General features: G+C 36.3%; 1 protein-coding gene across 2 annotated transcripts in view; it reads left to right on the forward strand.

Moving 5' to 3' along the window:
- Positions 1-3,893: 3,893 nt before the first annotated feature.
- The window catches only part of CycE (cyclin E), a 28,303-nt gene continuing 18,742 nt past the window's right edge, over positions 3,894-13,454 (forward strand). The window contains exon 1 of one of the 2 annotated variants that reach the window (XM_073968060.1): positions 3,894-4,630. The gene's annotated coding sequence lies outside the window, so the exon portion shown is untranslated. Of the gene's footprint in view, positions 4,631-5,601; positions 5,624-13,454 lie in introns of those variants that run through there. The other variant, XM_073968061.1, reaches the window with a different exon arrangement.

The raw sequence follows: 13,454 nt of genomic DNA on the forward strand, positions 1-13,454 counted from the left end.
AGACTTCATGATTGCCTTCGATATCAACCTGGACATAAAGCACCGTGTGATGACATGGTCCAATTTGGAAATACCAATAAGTGTGGGCTACAACGAGAAAAGCAAACATCGCCCGAGGGCAGAATCCGGCGAGGTCGCTGTCGATGTCCGTACGCTGAAGGTGGAAGCCGCCGACAATTGGCCCGTAGGAAAGCGGAAAAATCCAGCAACGAGGACGAGAAAGCGAAGATGTACGTCGAGGAAAGGTCCATCGAAAAGCGGCCGTACAACAAGGAAGGACAAGTCCGATGACGACCAGGTGGCACTTGGGAGGGTGACCGAGAAGGAAGATATAACGTCACGATACCTGGAGAGAAAAGAGCGAAAGTCCAAAGCTAATGGCGTAGAGGGTACATCTAAATCAGTTGCTACCCCTACGGAAAGAGAACTGTGTCTAGTCAAGAGGAACAGGCTTAAGCGGGAGGCAGTGTTACCAATGCCCATACCACCGAGAGGGAACTGTGCCTATTCGGGACGAACAGGCTTAAGCGGGAGGCAATGTTACGAATGTAACTGATAGGTTTAAGTTAGTTTAGTTTAATTTCCGTTAATTTAAAAATTTGAATTGTAAAGTAAAGTTTTTTATTACGCATTTACTTTATTTAAGCAACAACAACTACCATGTAGAACTCTCTTCATCACTCTAGTCTTTACATTACCTTTTGTTAATGTTCTTTTGTTTGTTTTGCCAAAATCATGTAATTATCGTTTAGTTCGTTACTTCTTTTCTTGCATTTATTTGTTGTTGTAATTACGTCATTGATCATCCCCCATGTATGTGCGTCTGGTTGTTCGCTTAGTGCGAATGTGCGTCTGTGTGTTCGTTGTACATATTCGAGGAGTTGCCAGACATTTTCTAGAAAACTCTCGAACAGGGAGACTTTGGGATATAAATACAGGGGAACTGGCAATGACGAGTGAGTTGTGTTTTAAGCGTTGAACTGAACAGATCGGTTAAATAAGAGCTGCGTGCTAACTAGAGACTTGCTTTGTAATTAAAGTCGGTTCTGAATAAGTGTAATAAAGTAAATAAAGCATTGTAGAAACGTAATCTAAAACGAACCCTGTTTTATTTGGTACAAATCGTATCGGGGAATAAAACAACGTCTACACGGAGATTAGTTAAATCTAATTCCGTAACAATATATTATACTCCATGAGGACTCACTGTGCCAAATTACAGCCAAGTTGGTTGTAAAATTTGGCTAATAGATGAAAAATACCTTAAATCGGGAGGTACGGCTATACGGGGGTTATACCAAAACATGGACCCAGGGACTCCATTTTCAATACGTTTAATACTATTGGCATAAGCAAGTTTTGAGCCAAATTTTGTCAGCGAACTTCAAGTGGTTCGGCAGATAAGGAGTTTTTACCCAATATTTTGGTAAATACTCGAAATCGGGGTACCCATATATGGGGGCTATAACAAAGCGTGGACCTATGTTGACAAATTTTTGCCAGGATATTTTATAATCATTGAGGACTCACTGTGCCAAATTACACCCAATTTGGTTGTAAAATGTAGCTAATAGATGAAAAAAACCTTAAATCGGGAGGTACAGCTATATGGGGGCTATACCAAAACATGGACTTAGGGACTCCATTTTCAATACGTTTAATACTATTTATATAAGAAAGTTTTGAGCCAAATTTTGTCAGCCAACTTCAAGTGGTTCGGCAGATAAGGAGTTTTTACCCAATATTTTGGTAAATACTCGAAATCGGGGTACCCATATATGGGGTCTATAAGAAAGCGTGGACCTACCTTGACAAATTTTTGCAAGGATATTTTATACTCATTGAGAACTCACTGTGCCAAATTACAGCCAATTTGGTTGTAAAATGTGGTTAATAGGTGAAAAATACCTTAAATCGGGAGGTACGGCTATATGGGGGCTATATCAAAACATGGACCCAGAGACCCCATGTTCAGTACCAGAAATTCTTTTGACACAAAAAAAATGTATGCCAAGTTTTGTCAGCCTACGTCCAGTGGTTTGGCAGTTAAAGAGTTTTTACCCAAAATTTGGGTAAATACTCGAAATCGGGGTACCCTTATATGGGGGCTATTAGAAAACGTGGATCTATGTTGACAAATTTTTGCAAGGATATTTGCTACATATTAAGAACTCACTGCGCCAAATTTCAGCCACTATGATTGTACAATGAGGCAAATAGACAAAAAATACCTTAAATCGGGAGGTACGGTTATATGGGGGCTATATCAAAACATGGACCCAGAGACCCCATTTTCAATGCTAGATATTCTCTTGACATAAGTAAGATTTGAGCCAAATTTTGTCAGCCTACGTCAAGTGGTTCGGCAGTTAATGAGTTTTTACCCAACACTTGGGTAAATACTCTGGTATTTACCCAAGTATTTACCCACTTGGTTAAAGTATTGTAAAACTATCCATTTTGAATCGATTTCATAACCTAAACCCAGAAATAGGGTCTAAGATGTTGTATTAGCGATTCAATATAGTAAATACCCAAATAAATACCCACAAATGGGTATTTACCCAATTTACCGGGTATTTACCCATTGGGTATTTACCCACTGTCCATCTCTACACACACATACAAAAAGGGTTCATCGGCTCGACAGCAGGGGCTGGATTCTTGTTCTGTGAAATTTTGAAATGAAAAATATTCCCTTTATAATTTTTTTTCATTTGACAGTTTTTTCCTTTATAAAAGTTTTCATTTCACTTTTTCATAGAAACCAAAGACATAAATACAACTAAGACTAGACAAAATGCATGCAACAAAAAAAATGTTTACGAAACTTTGTATAGAAACATTACCCTTAACAGATTGCAGTTTATTCAAAATCGCAACCAAGGAGGAACATTTCATGTAATGGTATCAGAAACGAAATTTATGCTTTCAAGGATCTATTCAAGAATAATTCTATGTCAATTGGATCGGTAAATTCGGTTAAATACGTAAAAATGTATAAAAGAAAAAAATGTTATATCACCATATCGTGATATAACATTATGTTAAATTCAAAAGCCATTCACTGAAGAATGATAGCAAACAAAATGTCTTATCTTGTTGTATTTATGTCTTTGTAGAAACCAAAGACATAAATACAACTAAGACTAGACAAAATGCATGCAACAAAAAAATGTTTACGAAACTTTGTATAGAAACATTACCCTTAACAGGTTGCAGTTAATTCAAAATCGCAACCAAGGAGGAACATTTCATGTAATGGTATCAGAAACGAAATTTATGAATTCAATGATCTATTCAAGAATAATTCTATGTCAATTGGATCGGTAAATTCGGTTAAATACGTAAAAATGTATAAAAGAAAAAAATGTTATATCACCATATCGTGATATAACATTATGTTAAATTCAAAAGCCATTCACTGAAGAATGATAGCAAACAAAATGTCTTATCTTGTTGTATTTATGTCTTTGTAGAAACAGAATTGAGCCCCAGGACTGATAGGTGAGTGCCGTGCTTAATAGGCCTGTTCGACAACACAAAAGTGTGTACAAATTTGTACAAACTTTTACAAAATGCTGTTCGATAACAAACTTGTTCAATAAAATAGAAATGAGAAATAGAAAGAGAAATAGTTGCAATTACTTGCAAGAACTTGCAAAGTTATCGAACAAACCTAATAATAGATTATTATTGGTTCCGACATATTGACAACACTAGCCTTGTTGAGGGGGCATTGATGCTACGGCAATTCTTCCACTTCATTCATTCGCAGCATATTTCAACATTCCTCTTCTTCTTCTCCTTCTAAATAAAAAAATGATCAGCTGATTTCATTTTCTACTCTCTCCGATTTGACAGCTCAGCTGTCATGGTCTTTTCGCGCGCTGCTTTTGATACTCCGCCGCCGAAGTTGCTTGTTGGTGTTTTCAATACTAGCAGAGTGAGAGCTAAAGAGCGATTTTGACAGAGCAACCTTGTTTTTTCTCAACACCATCGATTGCGACCACCACGATCCAAGACATTCGCTGCTCTGTTCTGGTTCTGTGCTGTCACCAAAAAATTTTTCAACCTCTTACATAGCGAGCATTGTCAATTGTGTTGCCGTCATCATTTCGGTGGAAGAGTAGCCAAAAAGTGTATATTTTTCCTAAAATAATTGCACAATTTATGCTAAAAATGAAATAAATCAACAAATGGACATTAAAATGAAGTGGAAATGTTAAAAAACTACAAATATTCCCCAAAAACTGAGTGAAATTCACCCTAAAAGTGTCTTGTGTCAAGTGCAATTTTAGCAACGTGGTCACGCCTTGTGATGAGTTTATCAAAAATAAATAAAATTCCATTAAAGTTTTAGAAGATATTTTGGGGAACTCCTATCCTCGAAAGCGTAGATTAGCCGTGCACCAATTTTGGGACGTTAGTGCCTATATATCTCAGCAGAATTTCAGGCATTGGCCAGATAGCCAAGCCAGCCCAGTCATAACTCTTTTGTAACAGATCAAAGCAACAAGTAGTGAAGTGTTTCCAGCTGCTAAACCTGCCTGGATTTTCATTGATAACAAGATAATAGCTAAATACAAACTGCAAATTCGCTGGCGAATCTAAGGAGCACACTTTTAAGGTAAGTGTCCCTCCACCTGTCCACAGCATATAGCAGCTGGTTATATGTTATAGGTATATCAAGGAATATTTTGCATTTTTTGTTGAATGTCTACATCCAATTGTATCCTGTCTGCTCCTGGACCAATCGAATTGGAAAAAATAATGATAAATAATAATGAGAAGTAAAAATTTCTAATTTCCTTTATTCATTTGCCTTGTCGTTCGTAAAGTTTTTTATTCCATCTCATCTGTTCAGTCGCTATTGTCGTCGACGTCAAATTCTGGATTTTTGCCGCTTTTTTTTCATCGAACAAGAGTTTTTTCCTAATCACTTCACATATATTTTGTGGTATTCGCTGTCGACGGCACCTTTCTCTCTGCCATCATTCAGTATTTCGCTCTCTCGCGCCTATTATACCAAGTGCGCGCGCTACTAACTGTCAGTGTCAAGTTCTCATTTTCTCTCTGTTTCTAGCGCAAAAAGCCCGCGCGCGCCAAAATCAGGAAAAATAATTGCAATTTATTCCTTCATTTTTATTCTAATTTTTAATTTTTTTATAAAATCTGATTCTACAGGATCTAAGCTTTCCGCAGAGGTATAATTTGTGTCAGGTTTCATTTAATTTCCTTACAAAATCTTTACTTCAAATCAGGTCTAAAAACGTCAATTTTGTGTTTGTTTTGTAAACATCTTTGTTGCTGTTTGTTTGGGTGGCAGAGATGCCACATCGCAAAATGGAGTTTATCGGTATGTGTGGCTTGTTGAATGTGCTGACACTCATTGGATCACACACCATATTCGTTTGTTTAGTTTTTGTTTCTACATTTGGATTTATTTAAACGTGTTGCATGTAGAGGAGGTTTTGTGTCAGTGTTTCATTTCAAGTAGTTCGTATTTGTTAAATCAGAATTAACTTTTCGACAAATAATTAAGAGATACTTTGGATGTGTGTAGAATACTGTGTTAATTATAATAACTCATGGATTAAAAGTGTTATTAAAGTAAAAAAGGGTGAGCCAAATAAATTGCATATGTCTCAACTTTCTAAATGTCTGTACTAGATATATTAGAAGAATCTTATTGGGGTTTTCTTTAGCAGCTTAACATTGTTAAAAAGTAATATAGGGGTGGCAATAGTATGGCAAAAATAATCAACTAGTGAAAAGTCTAGAGATGGTTAATCAAATTGGTTCCAAACACATGAGGCTGATTGAGCCTTCGATAACCTGCTACGTGAAAAGTCAAAGGGAAGGATCAATTCAAATTGGTTCCAAATATATGAGCCCCCTAGAAACTCTTACGCTAAGTGTAAGAGTTGTTGGTTAATTAATAATCTCGGATTCGTGCAAAAATAAAATAGCATATAGATGTTTTACATATTCTAAATTTTGTTTGTTCGTATGCTTAAGATTGACTGGAAATAGTATTCTTTTCAATTCAAATACTTAACATTTATTTAATAATCACTTCCCTAAACCACAATTTCTTCATGATAAAACTTCCCCACTTAGTTATGCGGTGGGTCTTCATTGCCAAACAATTGATAACACTGTCACAAAGTAACGTATTTTGTTGTATGGCTCTCAATGAAAATGTCGTGAATGGCATAAAGAAATACCAAAAACAGTGTGAAGAGGGGTCTTAACTAGTGCTGTATCAAAGCAGCAACATGTGTGGGGTAAAGGAATTTAACAAAAATTACAAAATAGAGAATCACCATAATATACATAACCCGTTTAAGCTTTAACGAATAAGGCATGGGAAGAAGGATGATGATGTATAAGTTTCTTCATTGGCAAACACCACTGATGCAGTATTCCCTTCAACTTTATGTAAAAGAATCCAATTGTCACAGCAGTGCAGTTGCTGCTCTGTAACAGCAGCTACATTATATACTTTGCGCGGGGTTTATAATATAATATAAAAAAGAAACAAAACAGAAAACAAAAAACTAACTCCAATATTCTCCTCTTCAGTTTTAGCCTTTAAGAATGGAGCTCAATGTGTTCACTTATTCTCTTTGTTTTTGTTTCTCACACCCGCCTTTTTTGCTTTTTTGGGGGGAAATTACGACGACTACGTCGGCAGCTATTTTGGATCATAATATTTTCTTCACTGCTTGTTTTCTTGGCAGAGGAGAGTCTGAGGGAGAGCACGTAAGTTCGATGAATGTAGGCAATTTTGTTAGTGTTGCTGCATTTGGCGCTTGATCATCTGGTTTTTGGCGCAATTGTATTGTACACGGAGGAGATGATGATGAAGCTTGAAGACGGCGACGACAATGTAGATCGCTTTACCATATGATTTAGCTAGCTCATCGCCGATAACAGTTCTTTTATTTTTTCCTTACCCTAAATCCTTTTTCAATAACTTTATTGTTTGTATAAAATATTAAGAGTTCAGACGTGGTTATCCACGGGGGGTCATACATTTTATCATCTAATAAAATTGGTTGGTAATAATTTCTGCCGTCGCCGCATACTTCATCAGTCAGCTACCTATCTATCTCCACTGACTATAATAGCTCTGCCTTTCTTTTGCTGCGCTATTGACAGTTCGTTTGTTTTCTTTTTGCTTTTACTTAGTGATTTTGGCGCTTTTTTGGGGGTTTTGTCGAAATTTTGCGCCACTTTTGTTGTATCGATTACTTACGTGTGACTTTTTTTGGCTCTAATGCATTCGGGGGCATATACTTGTACTACAACTATGATTTTGGTTACCATGGAATGAATAGGTATATGACAAAAAAAGCATTTGTGACGCACACATTCTCTGAGGTCGTGTACGTAACAACATATTGTTTAAAATCATTTCAAATAAAATTTAAATATTGTTAGGAAAAAAATGCACTTGAATCGAGCATGGACTGTGGACCAATGATTTATAGGTGACCATAATTTGACGTCCATTATAAGGGACGTGCTTTTTATAGCCGAGTCCGAACGGAATGGTTAACGGCCTGGAATTTTTTAAGCTTTATAGCCTGCGAATTTCAATGTATGTATGCTCCATTGCACCACAATGACACCCACCCATTCGACCTATATTCACATAATGTGGGGGAGATGAAAGAGGTCTTACCCACTATCCCCGGATCCATCTCCTCCATCTATCGCAGCTGAGGAGCGTCAAACCACAGTAGTTTTAGCTCAACTACGCTCGGGATATTGCAGTCGCCTAAATTGATATTGGACGGAAATCGATCGCGCCGTGCAAGACATATGCCCAGTATGCGGCATGGGCCCGCACGACACACAACACCTTTTTAACTGCCCCGCCAAACCTACCCATCTAACTCCAGTGGATCTGTGTCTACATCCCATCGAAGCAGCCATTTTTCTAGATATGGAGATAGACCCAGAGCCAGATTGAACAGAGGAACGAACATATAAACATAATAAAAACACTGTTACAACAACAACTATCCCCGGATTGTGATGAAACTTTTACCATAGCTGAAAATGTATTTCTTTATAGCTTTGCCATTTATGGAACCAACAATTAATCGTAAATTTCCTCAAATAGCTTTCGTTAACTTTCAGGTGCAAATCCCGGCTAGGGATTTAAAATTTTCTCTGATGGAAAGGTGCAAATCTCGGATACGCGTACCAAATTTACTTTTAAATCATTTATTTTCAATAAAAAGCCGGACTTCGTCCGAGATTTCAAACTTTCTTCAACAGACAGATGCAAATTTCGGCTACGAGAATGAAATTTTCTTTCTGTTCGAAATTTTCTTTAAAAAGATGGGTGAACATCACGGCAAAGAAATGTTTGTTATTTTAAGTCGTAAGTTTCCTATAAATAGTCGGCCTTTGGTCGGGTTTTCAGACTTTCTCCTACTGAATGGTGCGAATAATGATAATAAAAGCAGAGCATTTCCAGAACATTCAGGACACATATCTCTGAAAGTATGTAGCTCCCGGATAGCATACCAAGGACAAACACACAAAGTTTTGCCTCATCTTCCGCAATAACCAACCCATGCTACGGATCTATACAGAAGTACGTGGTGGTATCAGTGTCTGGTAGACTGTAATTTGTGTTTGCCAAGAGCTTTCTTTATTTAGACCAAAGTAACATCTATTGGCCAATATTTTTCCTGTTTTTTTTCGAAACTGATGTTTGTTTTATTTATGGCGGTGCCGAGGTAAATGAAGTCAGTAACTACTTCAAACGCCCACAATTGGTCCGAGTATAGTGGATGTCTTGCGTGTTGATACCATAATACAGTCTATTACCTTGTCTAAAACCTCTCTTCCTATTGAAAGTTCCGGAGAGGTTCTTTCCTATTTTAACTGTTCATTTTATAAATTTTGCAGGAATACGAAACTCAGACATGGCTTGGAACACCTTTGATCCTATCGGACTGTCGGATTCGACACGAATAGCTGGCATGTGTCGATCAGTTTTTCAATGGTCTTTTCTAGGATTTAACGTAGAGTAAAGATTAGGTCTAATGTAGATTTCCCAAGTCCATTGACCATAGGTTTTAGCCGTTGGCAAAAGTAGCCCGACAACACTTATGCCTTATGCTATATACTTATATACTACAGTTGGTTAGACAGTCCATAGTCCTCCTGCCTTATTGTTCATCAGCTTGATGAAATTTTACTTCCAGATACTCAGTACGCTCTCTGTATCAGTTACCTTTATCATCTTTACAGGAGAATGTGCCTGTACCTACCCAGCAAAATAAATTGGAAGAAGTGCAATGTGGACTAGTTCTGTCACGGCATGTTTTGATGCAGTTCAAACGGAGTCGTGAAAAAGGCACTCCAGTCCTCACATTTTAACTGCATTTGGATGCAATCCAAAGAATCACATCCACTTGTCACATTTTAACAGCATCCGGATGCAGTCCAAACGGAGTCGTGAAAAAGGCACTCCGTTCGCTACATTTTATTAGCAGTTGTTAGAGATCCCTACATGTACAAAAATCAGTTTGTACATCTCTACAGGCAGCGGCATACATTTTCTAATAAGAGATAAGCGTGTTAACATTTTCAAACATTTGTTAATACAAACTAAATAATATTTCATTTGCGAACATTTTTCCGGTAACTCAAGAGAAGAACATTTCCGAATGGAGTGCTGTTGGAGTACATGTCGAAATCTTAACTGGTGATGGGAAGACAACCCATCTAGCAAATGAAGCCAAAACAGTTCAGCTTGGAACAAATGGAGAGCGGAGGAAACACGCATATTTGCGATTGAATTCTATGGAGAATTATCATAATTTGTGTTAATGTAATAAAGTTCTTAATATTTTTGTTTTACACAAATAATAAATGCATTTTATTTGTTCTGGCATATTTTGTAATGGCTAGCTCAATTTCCGCAGAATGCCTGTATCAAAACACGTGCTTTGGACTGCCTCCTATTCTACCCCAAAGGGTTAGTTAAAATGCAATGCCAAAGGGTCAGTTAAAATGCAGTGCCAGAGGGTCAGTTAAAATGCAGTGCCAGCGGGTCAGTTAAAATGCAGTGCCAAAGGGTCAGTTAAAATGCAGTGCCAGAGGGTCAGTTAAAATGCAGTGCCAAAGGGTCAGTTAAAATGCAGTGCAATGGAGTGCCTCTTTCCGTAGTCACGCTCTTGTAAAAATCATGAGTGAAAATGCATAATTTGATGCACTTCCAGATCCCTTCCCAGCAAAATGTTTGTAGCCAAAGAAGTAGTTAAATCATGAGTGCAAGTGATTCCGGACTACATCTTTTTACGTGAAAGAAGTCATGATTTTTACAAGGGCATGGTGCAGTGAGGATACTGTCTAATTTACTTCTTAAGCACACATTTTGCATTAGTTCTTTGTAGTGAATAAATCACAACAACATATGATTCAACTACTTCTTTGGCTACAAACAAAGATGTAGTTCGAAATCACTTTTATTATTTTTGTATACAAATTACTTTTTATGGATGCAAACATATTGCTGTTATTATAATTAAAAAGAAACAAATTATGTTCTTTGTCTTTTTAAGTTTTTTTTTGCAAAATTTTGAAATTTTTAAAATGTGAAAATTTTATGAAATGGATTCAAATCGGACATTGTCAAAATGTGAAGAACGGACTGCATTTTTCATGACTCTGCGTGGACTGCTTCAAAAAAAGCTATTCAATCACTACTTCACAAGGAACAACTTCAAATAAATTTTGCTGGGTTGTACATATCATTTAACTGCCTCTTTGGAGGCAAACTTCTTCACTTCACTCTGGTAAAATAATAGGAGTGTACATACACTCTGGTGTTTTCGGACTTCATTCTTACTCCTGAACATCTCGAATTTTCCACGGTCACCTTTTTCCTGCTTATTCTCTTCTGAAAATATGCTTATCCCTTTCGCCCGATATTTTCCCTGGCCCTTCGTACTGTTTCACTCCTGACCGTACCATGGATTTTTATGTGGGGTGGTGGTGCCGTCTTCCAGGATGTGGGTCAGTTGAGCGAAGTAGACTTGTGTTATCTTTTGTGTTTGCAGCATCTCGGCATCCTGCATCCGTCCGTTTTAGTTCGCACTTTTGCCCCCAAAATTAAGACGAGTACATACAAGGAAATGGTCCGCTGGCTAGGCTATTGTAATTCAATTTATAAAGAAAACCTTTATTAGATGTGTTTACCACAATAAACAAAATATAGCGATTGTCATCCAATATATGGTGCATTTTGATCCTTGAAACATGTTTATCAAGTTTGACTATTTCTATTGTTTGTGTGGACGTTCCTATTATTTTGAACGCAGGTGTCTGTATGGATAATTTTATAGAAAGTCTTTCATTAAATATGATTTTATATTGATTGGGCTTTTCCGCTATGTATGTATAAGGTGTCCTTAACCAATTTTATTTCAATTATAGTAATTTTATTCAATTTGATTATCGAACTATGTAGTAACCTCATACTCGGAAAGCTCTCCACGTAAACAAGGTCACCAAACAAACATAACAATTTATTTCGTGAATTAAAAAAAAAAAAATATGCCAATCTTTTTTAGTACACGTGAAAGGGCACATCTTGAGCTACCTTCGGTAATTTTTTGTTGGCAAATTTTGCATAGTTTTGCGAGGTCCACTTAAGCCCGAAAACGGCTGGACCAATCACGTCACACATTACATGGGCAGTTTTTAGGCCATAAAAGGTAAAAAATTATTTAAAAAAATTTCCTCGCTTCAAGACAAAATTTTGATGAACAGTCGGACCTCGATTATCATTACGGATAATCGATTTTCCCGGATAATGGAGTAACACTACTTTTTTTTCTAAAATAATCCATTTGTCCATAGGTATTTGGTCGAATGAATTATAATCCCAGATCATAAAGATTTTCATGGTTAATCGGTGTAAAATGAACAAAAAGTTTTGAGTTTTGCTTTCGCTGATAATGGAGGTTCGACTGTGCTTAATAAGCCTACAAAAATAGTTGTAGTGGCCACCGATTTCAAAAATGCTATTTTGAGAACACTCGTTTAAAGTCTGTATGCTACATACAAATCACAATGATTTTTCCCTTCCAACGCTCATATCTCAGTAATTATTTTTCCGATCGACTTGAAAATTTTACTTCAAAATAAGCCAATAAAATTTTTCGAAACTGATAATTGGGGGTAAACCCTTAAATTTTCATTAATCTAAAGGAACAATAATTGTTACATACATACAGTGACTGTCACTGAAAATGATGCAACCTGAATAACGTGGAAACGAGTTGAGTTTCTTTAACAATTTAAAAAACAATTTTGTAGCCTGAAAAGTTGACTTTAATGTGGCATACAAAATATTTCGTTTACAGTACCGTTATACTAAAATTTTACAAAAATGGACATTTTTAAATTGAGCATTGAAAATGATGCCGCACAATAATCGATTAATAATTTCCAAATTTTTTGCTTTTTATGCCATTTAAGTAATCAGAATGGTGGAATAGTTGGTTCCCTATCGTTTTCAGTAGTTTTGTCATTGATTCCGATAGAAAAAATAATGTTCCTGACGTGATTTTGGCATGATTGTAAAAAAGCTTCCTTTGTAGGCAATTTGGCTAAACATTTTTAGGGTTAAGGGTTACAATCTAATGATATATGGAAAGTCCTGTATTAGCCAGGCTTTCCCTATATTATACTAGTCTTTAACAGCGTTGCCCTGATAAAGATAAAAATCGGGGCATAGAACTAAATTTTTTGCAATTTTCTTTGAAAATAGTTTTAAAATGGCATAAAAAGCGAAAAAATGGAAATTATTTATTGATTATTGTGGTGCATCATTTTCAAAGCTCAACTTGAAAATGCCCATTTTTCTGTTTTTAGGTAAACGGAAAATATTTTTGTATGCTATCTTAAAGACAACTTTTCAGCCTACAAAATTGTTTTTTGAATTATTAAAAAATCGCAACTCGTTTCCAAGTTATCAACGTTTACATTTTTTATTTCAGGTTGCATCATTTTCAGTGACAGTGACTGTATATGTATACAAAGCAATATATAATATGTATATATAAAATATATAAAAAAAATGTATAGGATAAATCATATGGACGAAAACACATGTGCTGAAGAAAAGGAACCACCACGTTGTATAGTAGTAGCGAAATCTGGACAAAAATGTGAAGAAACACTTAAACATTTCCTTCTAAAGGGACGCCAATAAATAAAAATGTAATAGATATATTTAGAAAAAGGATCAATACTAGTGCTAAGGTCTGTCTTTCTGTCCTTGTATAGCATAACATTTAAATGAACCGCTGTTGTCGGTTACTTCAAGGACTACAGTTTCTTCAAATACACACACAGAGTAAATCAATGAAATTCCAAGAATTGGTCAAGGAAAAAACAACTTCAAATTATTCCAA

This window comes from Musca autumnalis, unplaced genomic scaffold (genome assembly GCF_047663935.1).
Source record: "Musca autumnalis isolate F117 unplaced genomic scaffold, ASM4766393v1 scaffold_2, whole genome shotgun sequence".
In the NCBI taxonomy this organism is placed as follows: Eukaryota; Metazoa; Arthropoda; class Insecta; order Diptera; family Muscidae; genus Musca; species Musca autumnalis.